Below are 17,716 nucleotides of genomic sequence, written 5' to 3' on the forward strand. Positions count from 1 at the left end.
ACTGTTGTGACCTCTCCCGTTGCGGAGCACAGGCTCCAGACGTGCAGGCTCAGCGGCCATGGCTCATGGGCCTAGCCGCTCCGCGGCATGTGGGATCTTCCCAGACCTGGGCACGAACCCGTTTTCCCTGCATCGGCAGGCGGACTCTCAACCAGTGCGCCACCAGGGAAGCCCTCATGTGTTTATCTTTTTAGAAACTTCTAAATATTTTCAAAACATTTGTATGAATTTTCATGCTCAGCAGCAGTGAATGAGATTCAAGAATTACACACATTCTTGTCAAACTTGATAATACCTGTCGTTTTCATTTGAACTTTCTGGTTGGTGAGTGATAGATAAAGGTATCACGCTTTTGCATTTAATTGACTACTAAGAAGCCAAGCATCTTTTGATATGTTTACTTAACATTCTGTACTCTCTTTTTTGAAATATCTTTTGGTATATTTTCCCCATTTTTGCTCTTACATTATCTTCGTATTGAACACTTTTTTTAAACATCTTAAGACTTCTTATTTAGGAGTTTTTTTATATATGCTTGATATGAGTTCTTCTCTCTTTCTGTCACTCCTTCTCTTCCTTTAGATGATTGTCAGCTTTTAATGTTATTAACATCTAATTTGTTATTTTCCTCTTTGTTTACTTATTTAGTCATATTTCTATTTATTTTTGTAGTCTTCTTATCTGTAGCAGAGCACATTATTTATTCTAAACCAGAAAGATGTTTTCGCTTCTTCAACAAATGTAATTATTAAGCTTTAAATTTAAGTTAACTTTGTAAACTAAATATGTTGTATCATGGTGAAAATTAATTTTTTCTAGGACAGCTGAAAGGTTACATTTATTCATAAAATGTTGTATTCAACTTTCATTTGCTCCTACCTCTCATTGATTCACAGAGGTAAACATCACTTCATCCATTGATCTGACTTTTCTCTCATGTCTCATGGTCATTCTCACCAATTCTTCTTACCTCCTGAAATCTTTAGCAATCCCATTATTCCACAAAAGCAAAAACCTGCCTTGGGCCTTTTTCCTCAGAAGATTGATTATTCCCACATTTTAAATGGGAGATTGCAGTAAGTTAGGAGAAAATGCCACAAGGGTGTCTCGCTCTTTTTTTTTTCCACACCTTTTATCAGCCTCTGCTTGCACTCTGTTCAGATTTTTGTACAACACATTGATGGAAGATGCCAGTTGTTTCTCTCCCTGGGGCAAAAGACAGATTAAGTACCTGACAAATAAAATAAAGACAGTGTCTTGCTCTGTTCAAATGTTGGACAGGATTGCTTGCATCCTACTTTAAAAGTTTCAGGTGACTGAAGCTTAAGATTCCTAAGCTTTAATCCATACCTACACATACATAGCATCCAACAGGACTACTTTACATCACCCCATGAGACTTTTGTGTGCAAGTGGAACAGATAAAAATATAAAACTATTGCTGTCTGTTTGTGTCATAAAAAGGATTTTTTGTCTCATTTAAAATATTTTTTTGTAAAATCCAAAAACGTGACAGGCTAAAATATTGGAATTTCAAATATGGTAAAATCTAAGACCCTTCAAATTTCTTTCCAGTATTGGTGATGATGGATGCCATGCGAGATATGACTTCCTCAAACAGAATAGGTAAGATTCCTTCATAGGACTGATTGGAGAATATGAAAATAATCCCTGGAAAAATTTGGACATTCACTAGTTCTCCAGTATTGGGTAAGATGGTAGTAAGGATCCCTCATTTTCCTATACGTGAATGCAGATCAGTTGTGAGAGGTGTGGATAAAACAAGCAGCCTGAATATCCTTTATATTTGTTTGTTGTACTACTAGTAGAAAGAGGAAGGGTCAACATATCACCATGGTTGATATAGGAAATAAGCTGCTTAAAACTACAAAGAAATGTACCTGCTTGTATTTTCTGTGCAGTTACCCTCTCTTTTGGTGTGCCCTTATACCTCCCTCAACTTATGTACCAACTCCAGCAGCATTAAGCAGAAATCCAAAGAAATCTATTCTTTGGAATTATGAGGAAGGGAAGACTCGAAAATTTTATAGCATGTTTTATACAAATATACACGTCACCATCTTTTTCTATATGATGCCATGCATGGAAGGTCAGAAGGTTCAGGGAATTCTGGAAGTACCAAGGTCTGTGGGGTTCATCACGGGTACATTCATGGGCAAGAAAAGAGAAGGGCCTTATCTTGGTCACTTTCTCAATGCTAGTAGCTACAAAAAGAAGAGGACAACAGACATCTTAGGGAGAAGAGCCAACATTAAATGAAATGTCCTAATTACTCTAGGCAACCTCTCATGATAGCCTCCCATAGCTCCTCAAATCCCTATATACTTGCACAAGGGATAGTGTAATATTACTGGGGCATGTGACTCCAGATTAACCTTATTGTTGTTGAAAAAAATAAAAACAGGTTCAAGTGATAGGGTTTGAAAAGGGTTCACAGTGCGAGGGAATCTATTGTAACAATGTGGATAGAACGCTTTGGATGATTTTGTCATTTTTATTTTTTTGCTGCTTCAGAATCTGTAGTAGTGATTGGTGTGTTCCATGATGCAGTTCCGCTTCTTATAAGTTTTAGGTGGAATACCCCATTAGGAAGAAATGCACGTAAGGAAGGTTAGTGATTCAAACTCCTCTGCCCTCTGTCAGCAGTGGGTGCAAAACGATAGAGACCAAGTGCTGTCATCCTCTGATATGCAAAGTTTTCACTATATGAATGATGTTTTTTTTGTTTGCAGGTCAGGAGCCTTGGTCTCAATATCCCTGTTTAAAAAGTGTTATCACATGTCTGTCAGAAAGAATTGCTGATGACACTGGAAAAAATTGAGAGTTATCCTTAATAATTAAGGGTTTTGTAGCAACATGGATGGACTTAGAGATTGTTATACTGAGTGAAGCAAGTCAGACACAGAAAGACAGATATCATATGATATTGCTTACATGCGGAATCTAAAAAAAAAACGGTAGAAAAGAACTTATTTACAAAACAGAAATAGAGTCATGGATATAGAAAATAAAATTATGGTTACCAGGGGGTAAGTGGGGGAGGGATAAATTTGGAGAATGGGACAGATATATACACACTACTATATATAAAATAGATAAGTATTGGTATGGACCTGCTGTATAGCACAGGGAACTCTAGTCAGTGCTCTGTACTGGCCTATATGGGAAAAGAATCTTAAAAAAAACAAAGGGTTTCAAGATTATATAATATATATGTGCAAAACCTTTAACATGAAAGGAAAAATAAATTAACCGTGTGGTCCCTGTTATGCTATAAACATTTTGTGCCTCTAATTTTCAAATTTTGAAAACCAGCTCCCTTGTTGATGGTATTCAGAGGTGGGGCTTTGGGGAGGTGATTAGGTCATGAGGCCAGAGACCTCAAACATGGGATTAGTGACTTAATAAATGTAGCACACAAAAGATCTTATGCCCATTACATCATTTAATTGCAGAACCAGAAGACCCACATTATGAACCAGAAATTTGGCCCTCACCAGGCACTAAGTCAGATGGCAACTTGGTTTTTTTAATTAATTAATTGGCTGCCTTGGGTTTGGTTGCGGTGCTCAGGCTACTCATTGGGTGGCTTCTCTTGTTGCCAAACACACGCGCTGGTGTGCGGGCTTCAGTAGTTGTGGCACGTGGGCTCAGTAGTTGTGGCTTGCCAGCTCGAGAATGCTGGCTCAGTATTTGTGGTGCACAGGCGTAGTGGCTCTGCGGCACATGGGATCTTTTCAGACCAGGGCTCGAACCTGTTTCCCCTGGTTGGCTGATGAATTCTTAACCACTGTGCCACCAGGGAAGCCCTAAATGTGTGACTCCATTTCTCTTCTTTAATTTGTTCATGTGTAGCCATTTTTAGATTCCACCTCTAAGTGATATCTTATGATAAGTCTCTTTTTCTGTCTGACTTATGTCACTTAGAATGATTATCCCTAAGTCCACCCAAGTTGCTGCAACTGGCCTTATTTCATTGATTTTATGGCTGATTAACATTCCACTGTACATAAGTACCACATCTTCTTTATCCGTTTTACCTTCCAAGTACAATTAGGTTGTATCCAAGTTGAGGCTCTTGTAAATAGAGATGCACTAAAAGTTGGGTTTGCTGTGTCCTGTCGAATTTTGTTTTTCCCAAGACATACACCCATGAGTGGAAGTGCCATATGCTCTGTAGCTCTGTTTTTTAGATGTTTTAGGAAACACAGTACATTTCTCCAGAGTTGCCATTGGAAATTTACGTTCCTAGCGTCAGCGAAACAGGGCTCCCTTTTCTCCACGCCTTGTCCTGCTTTTCTGGTGTTTATACTTTGTGATGATGGCCGATCTGACTGATACGAAGTGTTGATTTTCATTGCCCGCCTGTTTGGTTGGTATAAAAGGGCGTATGCATTTTTCCTGAATATATTCAGAAAAAACACATATGCCCTTTTTGGCCAGATGGATCATTGGCATAGTTCAGCTGCTTTTCATGTGCTTTAACTGCGAGTCCAATCTACCTCTTGAAATCCCGTTCCTGCAATTCTGCCTTGCTTTCAAGTCCTTTTTCGTGACTTACCTCAAGGCATTTTTCCACGTTAGGTATCTTTTACAATGCTGCAGGATTGTGAATTGCAGTGCCCCTGAGCTCCATTTTTCAACTTGTTTCTTTGGGAACTGGCCACCAAACAGCAGGATTGCTTCAAGCCCTATTCTGGTTCCTAGGGCAACCTGAGCCTTTGGTCAATTCCTCTTCCTCATTGGAAATTAGAGTGGCATATGCCTGTCCAAACACCTAGGCGTTGTCTCTCATTGTTCCCCCCATTCCAGTTCATCCTCCAGACAAATTCCAAAGTGTGCGAAAGAGGGTGTTGAAGGTGCTGACTTCCCCAAGTGGGGCGATTGCCAGGAAAGAGGCTGGAGGTGGGAACCCGACCACTAGGATATGAGGAGATGAGGTGGTTTTCTCAAACTCTTCCCGATCCGATGGTGTACCATTCTCTGGGTGTCCCATGCATGTTCTAGCTGTACGAAGGGTGGCCTGCACCTGGAGATTTGGGACCCATGGAATCAGGGCCAGGCAGTATTACACTAAAGGGGCTGCATTTGCTGACTCATGCTCACCAAGACTCTCAGCCCCACGAATGTCCAGCCTTAGGTCCCATCCAGCTGTGTGTTTAGATATGCTCAATCCAGCTTGCATCCCAGCCCGTGAACAAATTCTGTAGGAATTTATCTCTTACTCAGTGTCTTTTTTAAAATTTATTTTTATAAGGGGGTGTAGCTGATTTTCAGTGCTGTGTTTCTTGCTGCTGTACATCCACTTGATTCACTTACAGAGAGACATCGATAAATTCTTTTTCAGATTCTTACCTGTCATATATAACTTTTTCAGTGTGTAGATTGTCCTAAGTCCAGTCCTTTGAGCTTTAGAATAAGTCTTGTTGATTTGGTCTATGGAACGGTATCTGCTCATTTCAAACTCCTGGTTTATGCCTCACCTCAACTGACATTTGCACTCTAGCAATCATAAGTGTGTTTTCTAAATGTGTGATTCTGTGTCTCTTTTGTCATTTAGTTCATGTGTAGCAATGTTGATATTCCACCTATAACTGATATCTTATGATAAGTCTCTTTTTCTGTCTGACTTATGTCACTGAGAATGATCGTACCTAAGTACACCTGAGTTGCTGCAAATGGCCTTATTTCATTGATTTCATGGCTGAGTTATATTCCATTGTACGTAAGTATCACATCTTCTTTATCCATGTTTTCCTTCCAAGGAGATTTCGGTTGTATCCAAGTCGAGGCTCTTGTAAACAGACCAGCACTAAACGTTGTGGTGCCTGTGTCCTGTCGAGTGTTGCTTTTCCCAAGATATACGCCCATGAGTGGAAGTGCCGTATGCTCTATAGCTTTGTTTCTGAGATTTTTTTGGGAAATACAATACACTTCTCCAGAGTGCCATTGGCAATATACCATCCCACAATCACCGTGAAAAGGCTCCCTTTTCTCCATGCCCTATGCTGCATTTCTGGTTTTTACACTTTGTGAGGATGGCCTTCGGAGTGATGTGAAGTGATATCTCTTTTTAGTGTTGATTTGCACTGCGTGCCTCTTTGGTTGTCGAAAAGGCGCATATGCGTTTTTCTTGAATATGTTCAGGAAAAATGCATACGCCCTTTTTGGCCAATGGCATCGTTGAAGAAGTTCTATCCCTTTCCATTTGCTTTCATGGCGAGTGCAATCTGCCTCTTGAAAACCCCTTCCTGCAATTCTGCCTTGTTTTCTTGTCCTTTTTTGTGACTTACCTCAAGGCATTTTTCCAGGATTGCTTCCAGCCCTATTCTGGTTTCGGTGGCAAGCTGAGCCTTTGGTCAATTCCTCTTCCTGATTGGAAATTAGAGTGGCATGTCCCTGTTCAGACACCTCGGGCTTGTCTCTCATGGTTCCCCCTCTTCCCCTTCATCCTCCAGACAAATTCCAAACTGTGCGAAACAGGATGTTGAAGGTGCTGACTTCCCCTGGTGAGTAGATTGTTAGAAAAGAGGCTGGAGTTGGGACCCGAGCACCAGGAGATGAGGAGATGAGGTGCCTTCTCCAAACTCTTCCTGATCAGACAGTGTACCATCTTCTGTGTGTCCCATGCATATTTTAGCTCTAGGAAGGTTCCCCTGCACCTGGAGATTTGGGACCCTTGGAATGGGGCCAGGCAGTATTATTCTAAAGGTGCTGCATTTGCTGGCCCATCTTCACCAATTTTCTCACTCCACCAGTGTCCATCCTTAAGTCCCATCTCTCTGTGGGTCTAGATGTAGTCAATCCAGGTTGCATCAGAGACCCTGAAGGAGTACTGTAGGAATTTTTCTCTCTCACTGTCTTTTAAAAAATTTTTTTGTAATTTATTTTTATAATGGGGTACAGCTGGTTTTCAATGTTGTGTTTCTTGTTGCTGTACATCTTCTTGATTCACTTACTGAGAGACCTCAATAAATTCTTTTTTAGATCCTTACCAGTCGTATATATTCTTTTCCGGTGACTAGAGTGTTGTGAGTCCAGTTCTTTGAGCTATAGAGTAGGTCTTGTCGATTAGCTATTTGGTTTGGAACCATATCTGTGCTAATTTCAACCTCATGGTTTATGCCTCACCCCACGCCACCTTTCACCTTTAGCAGCCATAAGTGTGGTTTCTAAATGTGTGACTCTGTTTCTGTTTTGTAATTTAGTTCATGTGTAGCCATTTTTAGATTCCACCTATAAGTGATATATCATGATAAGTCTCTTCTGTCTGACTTACGTCACTTAGAATGATCGTACCTAAGTCCACACGAGTTGCTCCAACTGGCCATATTTCATTGATTACCTGGTTGAGGTATATTCCATTGTCTGTAAGTACCACTTCTTCTTTATCCATTTTTCTTCCCCAAGGACATTTATGTTGTATCCAGTTCGAGGCTCTTGTAAACAGCAGCACTAAACTTTGGGGTGCTTGTGTCCTGTAAATTTTTGGTTTCCACAGGATATACGCCCATGAGTGCAAGTGTCGTATGCTCTGTATTTGTTTTTTAAATTTTGTAGGAAACACAATACACTTCTGCAGCCTGGCCGTTGGCAGTTTACATTCCCACCATCAGTGTAGCAGGGTTCCATTTTCTCCAAGCCCTGTCCTGCATTTCTGGTTTTTACATTTTGTGAGGATAGCCCTTCTGACTAATTCGAATTGATACCTCTTTGTAGTGTTGATTTGCATTGCCAGCCTGTTTTCTTGGCCAAAAAGGGCGTATGCGTTTTTCCTGAATATTCAGGAAAAACGCATACGCCCTTTTTGGCCAACTGCGTTATTGGTGAAGTTCAGCCGCTTTTTCATGTGCTTTAATGGCTAGTTCAATCTACCTCTTGAAATTCCTTTCCTGCAATTCTGCCTTTCATTAAAATCCTTTTCCATGACTTACCTGAAGACATTTTTCGATGATAGGTATCATTTTTAAACCCTGCAGGTTTGTGAATTGCAGTGCTCCTGACCTCCATTTTTCAACTTGTTTCTTTGAGATCTAACAACAAAACAGCAGGATTGCTTCAAGCCCTATTCTGGTTCCAGGGGCAAGGTGAACCTTTGGTTAATTCCTCTTACTAAATGGAAATTAAATTGGCATTTTCCTGTCCAAACACCTAGGGCTTGTGTCTCATTGTTCTCCCCCTTCCCCTTCATCCTCCGGACAAATTCCAAACTGTGCGAAACTGGATGTTGAAGGGGCTGACTTCGTTAAGTGGGGAGATTGTTTGGAAAGAGGCTGGTGGGGGTAACCTGAGCACCTGGAGATGAGGAGATGAGGTGCCTTTTCCAAACTCTTCCCGATCAGACGGTGTACCATCCTCTGGGTGTGACAGGCATGTTCCAGCAGTAGGAAGGGTCCCCTGCAAGTAAGGGGAACACCAGGGATCTTTCCAAATCCGTGTCTCCCAGAACCCCAAAACTGGGGAAGTTTTAAGCTACGGGTACATGCATGCATGTTCATGAAGTGCCTTGGGCAGTAGGCAGAGTCCAAGCTTTAGATGATTGAGGGTCAGAAGCGGTCACCATTGGCCTCCCTTAAGTTACATTTTGTCTGGCCTTGGTAGATGATGTAGATATAAGTATCTATTTTTTCAGATTCTTTCCCTTTATAGGTTATTACAAAATATTGAGTGTAGTTCCCTGTGCTATACAGTAGGCCCTTGTTGATTATCCATTTTATACATAGCATTGTGTATGTGTTCATCCCAAAATCTTAAATTATCCTTCCCCGCCCCTTTCCCCTTTGGTAACAGTAAGTTACAAGATTTTATATTCCTCAGAAATGGGGGAGCTGAAAGAATGGTATCATTTTCAATGGAAAAGCATTCAAAAGAAGATTGAAGCTTCAGCCAAGATCATTAGATGTACATCCTTGGAAAACAATCACTTAATTTCTCTAAACTTGACCTGACAAATAAGACAATAACCCTCCACTGACCTTGCTCATAATAAAGTGATGGAAATAACAAATGGAATTGTTAGAAACATCTTACTTTACATGAGCCTTATACACTGCTCTGTGTTCCTTACAGTTTGGTTCACACATCTGTTCACTGAAGTTACAATGTTCTCAAATTCTGTTACTGATCCTCCAGAGTGGGCCCCAACAAGAGTCCCCCTGCCCAGTGTCATTGGAGTCAACAGATCGAGACTGAGTTTGGTTCAGAAGCAAAGGAAACTTTATATTTTGATCAGAGAATGGAGAGGTGAGAGCGTGCGTTCCCCCGCAGGCTGTGGGCTGGGCTGCTGTTTAGGGATCCCCCGTCAGCGTCAGCGGGAGGGAGAGGGCGGAGCTCTCGAGGACCGGGTTAGCTGCAGCTCAGGCTCTATGTCGAGGAGTCTGCAAGGGGCCCCACGAGATGAGGTGTGGGCCCAGCCATTTTGCACTAGGAAATCGGGTCTGAAGTGCCGCGTGTGGGACCTCTGCATGTGGAAACCTAGGAGCAAGTGAAATGAGACAAAGCACAAAGGAAAAAAAGGTTAGACTTTATTTTATTGCCCAGATTCTATTTTTATCTCCCAGGAATTTTTAATGGGCTTTGCCGGTGACAAACCCCTCCTCTGCCTTTTGTCCGTTTCCTCATTCTTGGGGCGCTGAGGGTGCAGACCCCTCTTCTGTAACTGCTTCGTGCTGAGTTGGGAGTCCTCATACTCGGGGGGGAGGGGCAGAACTTCTTCTCAGCAGCCTCCAGGTGAGGTTGATTGCCCCCAGGCCTCCTGCCTCACTGCTCGTCTTCCTGAGCACCAGCATTGGAAGCGTTATAGATTCCAATGACCTTTAAGGGTTCAGGAAAGAGATGCGCAGAGAGGCTGGGGGGGGCCGGTTTTACCCCGGCCAACATTTGTTCAGCCACCTTAGGCTGACGGTTTCTGCCAGCCTAGATGCTCTGACCAGTAGTCTGTGCTTTCTTCAATTAGACCCCTGAATTAACGTACAAACAGCAGCAGGTGTCAGAGCCCTGCCCGCTCAACTCCCAGACAGTCCAGGGTCGGTGGTAATCCAGGACCATGACGGCCACTGAGTCAACGGCCTTTTGAAGTAGCCAAGAGTCCATCCGGTCTTATTGGCCGCCATCACCGCGGTGTCTGTAGGCTTTTCTATGGTGACAGCGTGATATACGGTTCCCCCGCCAAGCTTATTAGCTCCCCTCTGGGTGCAGTAAGTCCTGCAAGCAGTAGTCTGCTCTTTTGGGGCACACTCTTCTTGTTTTCTGAGAGAAGCTCCAGGTTAAGTGATGGTCACACGAGTTGTCATGGGGGCCAGTTGCCCCCGGTTGTCTCTCTAAAGGTTGTAGTTGGAGGGCCTCCTCACTCGAGGTCAGTGTGCCCACGGAGCGATCCCTGCAACTTCAGGGCATGGTGGGTGGTTAGGATCACCACGTGGGGTCGTTTTCCCTTAGGTGGGAGCTGGCCTTGTGGGCTGCTGATTTCCAGGTTTTTAGATACCCCCAGTATCCTGGCCGGATGGGGCGGTAGGCCAAGCCCTTGGTGACCTAGCTTCTCCTACCTGGATGGCATACTTGAGTTGTTCCAGTTCAAGTGGTCCCAGTTTTTGCACTAATACTCCAAGGGCGGTTCACCTTCTACCAGGAATGTAAAGGTCAAAGGGTTTAGCTAAATTAGGGAGGTCCAGGGCAAGGATCTGAATTAACTGCTTTTTCCATTCTTGAAAGACTGCTTCTGGATTCTACTCGAAAGGATCATCATCTTTTCCTTTCAATGTTTCATATAGAGGCCCAGCTATTAGACTGTAGTTCGGGATCCAGATTTGGCAAACCCCGACCTCCCCAGGAACCCCTAAGCTGTCTCCTAGTTTTAGAAGGGGTAAGTCTGCAAATGGCTTCTTCCCTTTCCTGGGATGGGCTTCTCCAACCTTCTGTGAGAATGAAGCCCAGGCAGGTCACCTTCGTCTGTGATATTTGAGCCTTTTTCTTGGACACCTTCTATCCTTTATTGGCTAGGTATTTCAGAGGCCTCCTTAGTAGGGCTGGCGATCAGAATGTCGTCTGCATATTGAAGGAGGGTTCCCTTCTCCAGAGGTAGATCTTCTAGGTTTTAGTTAAGTTTCCCCAAAGGTGGTGTGGGAATTTTTGAGCCCTTGAGGCAGGACGGCCCCAGCAGTATTGTCTTCGTTGTATGTTGAGTCCTGCCAATCACAAGTCAAAATTTCTTGTGACTCTGGGACTAATGGAATACAGAAGAAGGCATCATCTAACTCTAATACAGAATACCATGCCCTGGTGGATGGTAGAATTACCAGCAGGGTGTAGGAATTAGGAACTACTGGATGTATATCTTCGGTGGCTTCACTGACTGTCCTGACGTCCTTTACCAGGTACCCAGTAGCCCACGGGGCTCTCATGGTCAGGTGAATCTCAGGATATGGAGCTCACCCGGGCAGGTACCCAGCAGCCCACGGGGCTCTCGTGGTCAGGCCCCTACCAGGATATGGAGTTCACCTGTGTAGGTACCCAGCAGCCCACGGGGCTCTCGTAGTCAGGCCCCTCCCCGGGTATGGAGCTCACCTGGGCAGGCACCTAGCAAGCCTGGGCAAACAGGAACCGTGCACATAGCCCTCATTGCAGAGCATCCCCAGCTCACCTGTCAGTCAGAGCTGACACAGAGCACCTCAGAGCAGTACTTGAAATAACAAACAGCAGGTACGACAGGTCTGTGACCCTGGGCATCACTCTGTGCGGCCTCCCTCCACCTGGTCTTCCAGAGACTTCCACTGCAGCCGGGGCACCAGGCCTCTGTCTCCACACACCACTCCTCCTCTCCCTGACTCCTGGGTTCCTCTCATTAGGAGAGGGTCTTCTTGAAGTTGTCTCCCACTCATGGGCCAGATAAAATGATTAGAAAACAAGCCAGAGCTGCAACCTCTTGTCTATCCTGACTCAGGAGCCCACACCTGTTCCTTGGACCTGGCCGGTTCAGCAAGGTCCAATTTCTGCAACTGTGAGCCCCTGAGGTGCGAGGATTGGCTGACCTGGGCAGCCTGACCCTGCCGGCCAGCCCTCCCCAGGTGTGCCTGGGTTGAGATCAATATAAACACTCCTCCAGGCAGCAAGAGCCCCTGCAGCTGTGCCTGACGCCATATTCTCTGCCCCGTCAGCAGTCTCCGGGCTGGGCTGGTGGGAGGGAGTGAGGGGCCACGGTTCTGTGGATGGCCCGGTGTGAGTGGGGCTCTGCTGGACTTTCTGCAGGAGTTGCCAGGCTGCCACCTGCTAAACAAGAGGATGTGTCACCCACACCTACCGCTGGAATTTCTACCCGGGCAGAGGTGAGGAAGGAAAAAAGCACTGGGGGCTGGAACAGGAGGGGTATCTCAGGCAGGGAATTGGAAAGCTTCCAGAAGTGCGCCTGGGGCCAGGACCATCCTGGTTGGCCTGCAAGCCCAAGTCGGCCTGCGTGCTGTGGCTGGTGTGGCTCCACGGCCCTTCCTCTAGGCTTTCAAGTCCTTGCACACATTCAGGTGTTTTACCTGGGAAGGGTGGGAAAAGTTCAGCAGCAACTGGCCTGGGGCTCAGCTCACGTTTACTCACAGACGCCTCGGCACGGTCCCCCAGCTTTGCAATGAGGACGCTCCTTGCGGGGGGAGGGGGGTGCTGCTGGCTGCATGGGAGACGATTCCCCACCTCTGACCAACTTCAGAATTGTTTACCACTGGAGCAAGTGCCCTGATAGGGTTTTCCTCTGTATAACTGGTGTGGTCTGTTTTTTTTTTTTTTCTTTTTTTCTTTTTTGGTTCAAGGTGGATTGTATTTCTCTTTTTTGTATTTATAGATATAAGCATGGAAATAATTCATTCATATAATTACATCGACGTGAAGGGAAGAACTTTTTTTGTTTTATTTTTTAATTTTATTTTTTGAATTTTATTTTATTTTTTATATAGCAGGTTGTTACTGGTTATCTATTTTATACATATAAGTGTATACATGTCAATCCCAATCTCCCAATTCATCCAACCACCACCCCCCCATGGCTTTCCCCACTTGGTGTCCATACGTTTGTTCTCTACATCTGTGTCTCTATTTCTGCCCTGCAGTCCGGTTCATCTGTACCACTATTCTAGGTTCCACATATATGCATTAATATACAATATTTGTTTTCTTCTTTCTGACTTCACTCTGTATGACAGTCTCTAGATCCATCGACGTCTCTACAAATGACCCAATTTCATTCCTTTTTATGGCTGAGTAATATTCCATTTTATATATGTACCACATCTTTATCCATTTGTCTGTCTGTGGGCATTTAGGTTGCTTCCATTACCTGGCTATTGTAAATAGTGCTGCAGTGAACATTGTGGTGAATGTGTCTTTTTGATTTATGGTTTTCTCTGGGTATGTTCCCAGTAGTGGGATTGCTGGATCATATGATAATTCTATTTTTAGTTTTTTAAGGACCCTCCATACTGTTCTCCATAGTGACTGTATCAATTTACATTCCCACCAGTAGTGGAAGAGGGTTCCTTTTCTCCACAGCCCCTCCAGCGTTTGTTGTTTGTAGATTTTCTCATGATGCCCATTCTAACAAGTGTGAGGTGATACCTCATTGTAGTTTTGATTTGCATTTCTCTAATAATTAGTGACATTGAGCAGCTTTTCATGTGCTTCTTGGCCATCTCTATGTCTTCTTGGAAGAAATGTTTATTTAGATCTTCTGCCCATTTTTGTATTGGGTTGTTTGTTTTTTTAATAATGAGCTGCATGAGCTGTTTTGCAAATATTTTCTCCCATTCTGAGGGTTGTCTTTTCTTCTTTTTTGTAGTTTCCTTTGCTTTGCAAAAGTTTTTACGTTTCATTACGTCCCATTTGTTTATTTTTCTTTTTTATGGCATTACACTAGGAGGTGGATCAAAAAAGATCTTGCTGTGATTTATGTCAGAGTATTCTTCCTAAATTTTCCTCTAAGAGTTTTATACTGTCTGGTCTTACATTAAGGTCTGTAATCCATTTTGAATTTATTTTTGTGTATGGTGTTAGGGAGTGTTCTAATTTCAGTCTTTTACATGTAGCTGTCCATTTTTCCCAGGACCACTGATAGGAGAGACTGTCATTTCTCAATTGTATAGTCTTGCTTCCTTTGTCATAGATTAGTTGACCATAGATGTGTAGGTTTATCTCTGGACTTTTTTGTTTTTTTCCTTCTACACCTTTATTGGAGTATAATTGATTTACAATGGAGTGTTAGTTTCTGCTGTATAACAAAGGGAATGAGCTATACATATACATATATCACCATATCCCCTCCCTCTTTCATCTCCCTCCCACCCTCTGTATCCCACCCCTTTATGTGGTCACAAAGCACCGAGCTGATCTCCCTGTGCTATGTGGCTGCTTTCCCGTAGCTCTTGATGTTACATTTGGTAATGTATATATGTCCATGCTACTCTCCCACTTCATCCCAGCTTACCATTCCCCCTCCCCGTGTCCTCAAGTCCTTTCTCTACGTCTGTGTTCTTAATCCTGTCCTGTCCCTAGGTTCTTCATAAACTTTTTTTTTCCTTTGGATTCCATATATCTGTGTTAGCATATGGTATTTGTTTTTCTCTTTCTGACTTACTTCACTGTGTAGGAATGACTCTAAGTCCATCCACCTCACTACAAATAACTCAGTTTTGTTTCTTTTTATGGCTGAGGAATATTCCATTGTATATATGTGCCAGATCTTCTTTATCAATTCATCTGTCCATGGACACATAGGTTGCTTCCATGTCCTGGTTATTGTAAATAGAGCTGCAATGAACATTGTTGTACATAACTCTTTTTGAATTATGGTTTTCTCAGGGAAAATGCCCAGTAGTTGGATTGCTGGGTCGATGGTACTTCTATTTTTAGTTTTTTAAGGAACCTCCATACTGTTCTCCCTAGTGGCTATATCAATTTACATTCCCAGCAACAGTGCGAGAGGGTTCCCTTTTCTCCAATAAATGCCTCTCCAGCATTTATTGTTTGTAGATTTTTGATGATGGCCATTCTGACTGCTGTGAGGTGATACCTCACTGTAGTTTTGATTTGCATTTCTCTAATGATTAGTGATGTTGAGCATCCTTTCATGTGTTTGTTGGCAATCTGTATATCTTCTTTGGAGAAATGTCTATTTAGTTCTCTCCCCATTTTTGGATTGAGTTGTTTGTTTTTGTGATATTGAGCTACATGAGCTGCTTTTAAATTTTGGAGATTAATCCTTTATCAGTTGTTTCATTTGCAAACATTTTCTCCCATCTGAGGGTTGTCTTTTCGTCTTGTTTGTTTTCCTTTGCTGTGCAAAAGCTTTTAAGTTTCATTAGGTCCCATTTGTTTATTTTTGTTTTTACTTCCATCTCTCAAGGAGGTGGGTCAAAAAGGATCTTGCTGGATTTATGTCAGAGTGTTCTGCCTGTGTTTTCCTCTAAGAGTTTTATAGTGTCTGGTCTTACATTTAGATCTCTAATCCATTTTGAGTTTATTTTTGTGTATGGTGTTATGGAGTGTTCTAATTTCATTCTTTTATGTGTAGCTGTCCAGTTTTCCCAGCACCATTTACTGAAGAGACTGTCTTTTCTCCATTGTATATCCTTGCCTCCTTTGTCATAGATGAGTTAGCCATAGGTACGTAGGTTTATCTCTGGCATTCTGTGCTGTTCCATTGATCTGTATTTCTGTTTTTGTGCCAGTACCATATAATCTTGATTACTGTAGCTTTGTAGTATAGTCTGAAGTCAGGAATTCTGATTTCTCCAGCTCTTTTAATTTCCCTCAAGACTGCTTTGGCTATTGGGGGTCTTTTGTGTCTCCATACAAATTTTAAGATTTTTTTCTTCTAGTTCTGTAGAAAATGCCACTAGTAATTTGATAGGGATTGCATTGAATCTGTAGATTGCTTTGTGTAGTATAGTCATTTCCACAATATTGATTGTTCTAATCCAGGAACATGATTTATACCTCCATCTGTTTATATCATCTTTGATTTCTTTCAGCAGTGTGTTATAGTTTTCTGAGTACAGTCTTTTACCTACTTAGGTAGGTTCATTCCTACATATTTTATTATTTTTGTTGCAATGGTGAATGGGATTGTTTCCTTAATTTCTCTTTCTGATCTTTCATTGTTAGTGTAGAGGAATGCAAGAGATTTCTGTGCATTAATTTTGTATCCTGCAACTTATCAAATTCATTGATTAGCTCTAGCAGTTTTCTGGTGGCATTTTTAGGATTCACTTTGTATAGCATCATGTCATTTGCAAACAGTGACAATTTTACTTCTTCTTTTCAAATTTGTATTCCTTTTATTTCTTCTCTGACTGCTGTGTCTAGGACTTGAAAACTATGTTGAATAATAGTGGTGAGAGTGGACATCCTTGTCTTGTTCCTGATCTTGGAAGAAATGCTTTTAGTTTTTCACCATTGAGAATGATGTTTGCTGTGGGTTTGTCATATATGGCCTTTATTATGTTGAGGTAGATTCCCTCTATGCCCACTTTTTGGAGACTTTTTATCATAAGTGGGTGTTGAATTTTGTCAAAAGCTTTTCCTGCATCTATTGGGATGATCATATTTTTATTCTACAACTTGTTAATATTGTGTATCAGATTGATTAATTTGTGTATATTGAAGAATTCTTGCATCCCTGGGATGAACCCCACCTGATCATGGTGTATGATCCTTTTAATGTGTTGTTCAATTCTGTTTCCTAGCATTTTGTTGAGGAGTTTTACATCTATATTCATCAGTGATATTGGTCTCTAATTTTCTTTTTCTGTAGTATCTTTGTCTGGTTTTGGTATCGGTGATGGCGGCCTCATAGAATGAGTTTGGGAGTGTTCCTTTCCCTGCAAATTTCTGAAGAATTTGAGAAGGTTGGATGTTAGCTTTTGTCTAAATATTTAATAGAATTCACCTCTGATGCCATCTGGTTCTGGACTTTTGTTTGTTGGAAAATTTTTAATCACAGTTTCAATTTCATTACTTGTGATTGGTCTGTTCATATTTTCTGTTTCTTCCTGGTTCAGTCTTGGAAGGTTATACCTTTCTAAGAATTTATCCACTTCTTCCAGGTTGTCCATTTTATTGGCATAGAGTTGCTTGTAGTAGTGTCTTAGGATGCTTTGTATTTCTGTGGTGTCTGTTACAACTTCTCCTTTTTCATTTCTAATTTTATTGATTTGAGTCCTCTCCCCCTTTTTCTTTCTTTTTTTTTTTTTTTTTTTGTGGTATGTGGGCCTCTCACTGTTGTGGTCTCTCCCATTGTGGATCACAGGCTCCAGACATGTAGGCTCAGCAGCTATGGCTCACAGGCCGACCTGCTCCGCTGCATGTGGGATCTTCCCAGACCAGAGCATGAACCCGTGTCCCCTGCATCGGCAGGCAGACTCTCAACCACTGCACCACCAGGGAAGCCCTCTCCCACTTTTTCTTGAATCTGGCTAAAGGTTTATCATTTTTTGTTTATCTTCTCAAGGAACCAGCTTTTAGTTTTATTGATCTTTGCTATTGTTCTCTATGTTTCTATTTCATTTATTTCTGCTCTGATCTTTATGATTTCTTTCCTTCTACTAACTTTGGGTTTTGTTCTTCTTTCTCTCGTTCCTTTAGGTGTAAGGTTAGATTGTTTATTTGAGATTTTTCTTGTTTCTTGAGGTAGGCATGTATAGCTATAAACTTCCCTCTTAGA

Source organism: Phocoena sinus, chromosome 13, assembly GCF_008692025.1.
Source record: "Phocoena sinus isolate mPhoSin1 chromosome 13, mPhoSin1.pri, whole genome shotgun sequence".
Lineage (NCBI taxonomy): Eukaryota > Metazoa > Chordata > Mammalia > Artiodactyla > Phocoenidae > Phocoena > Phocoena sinus.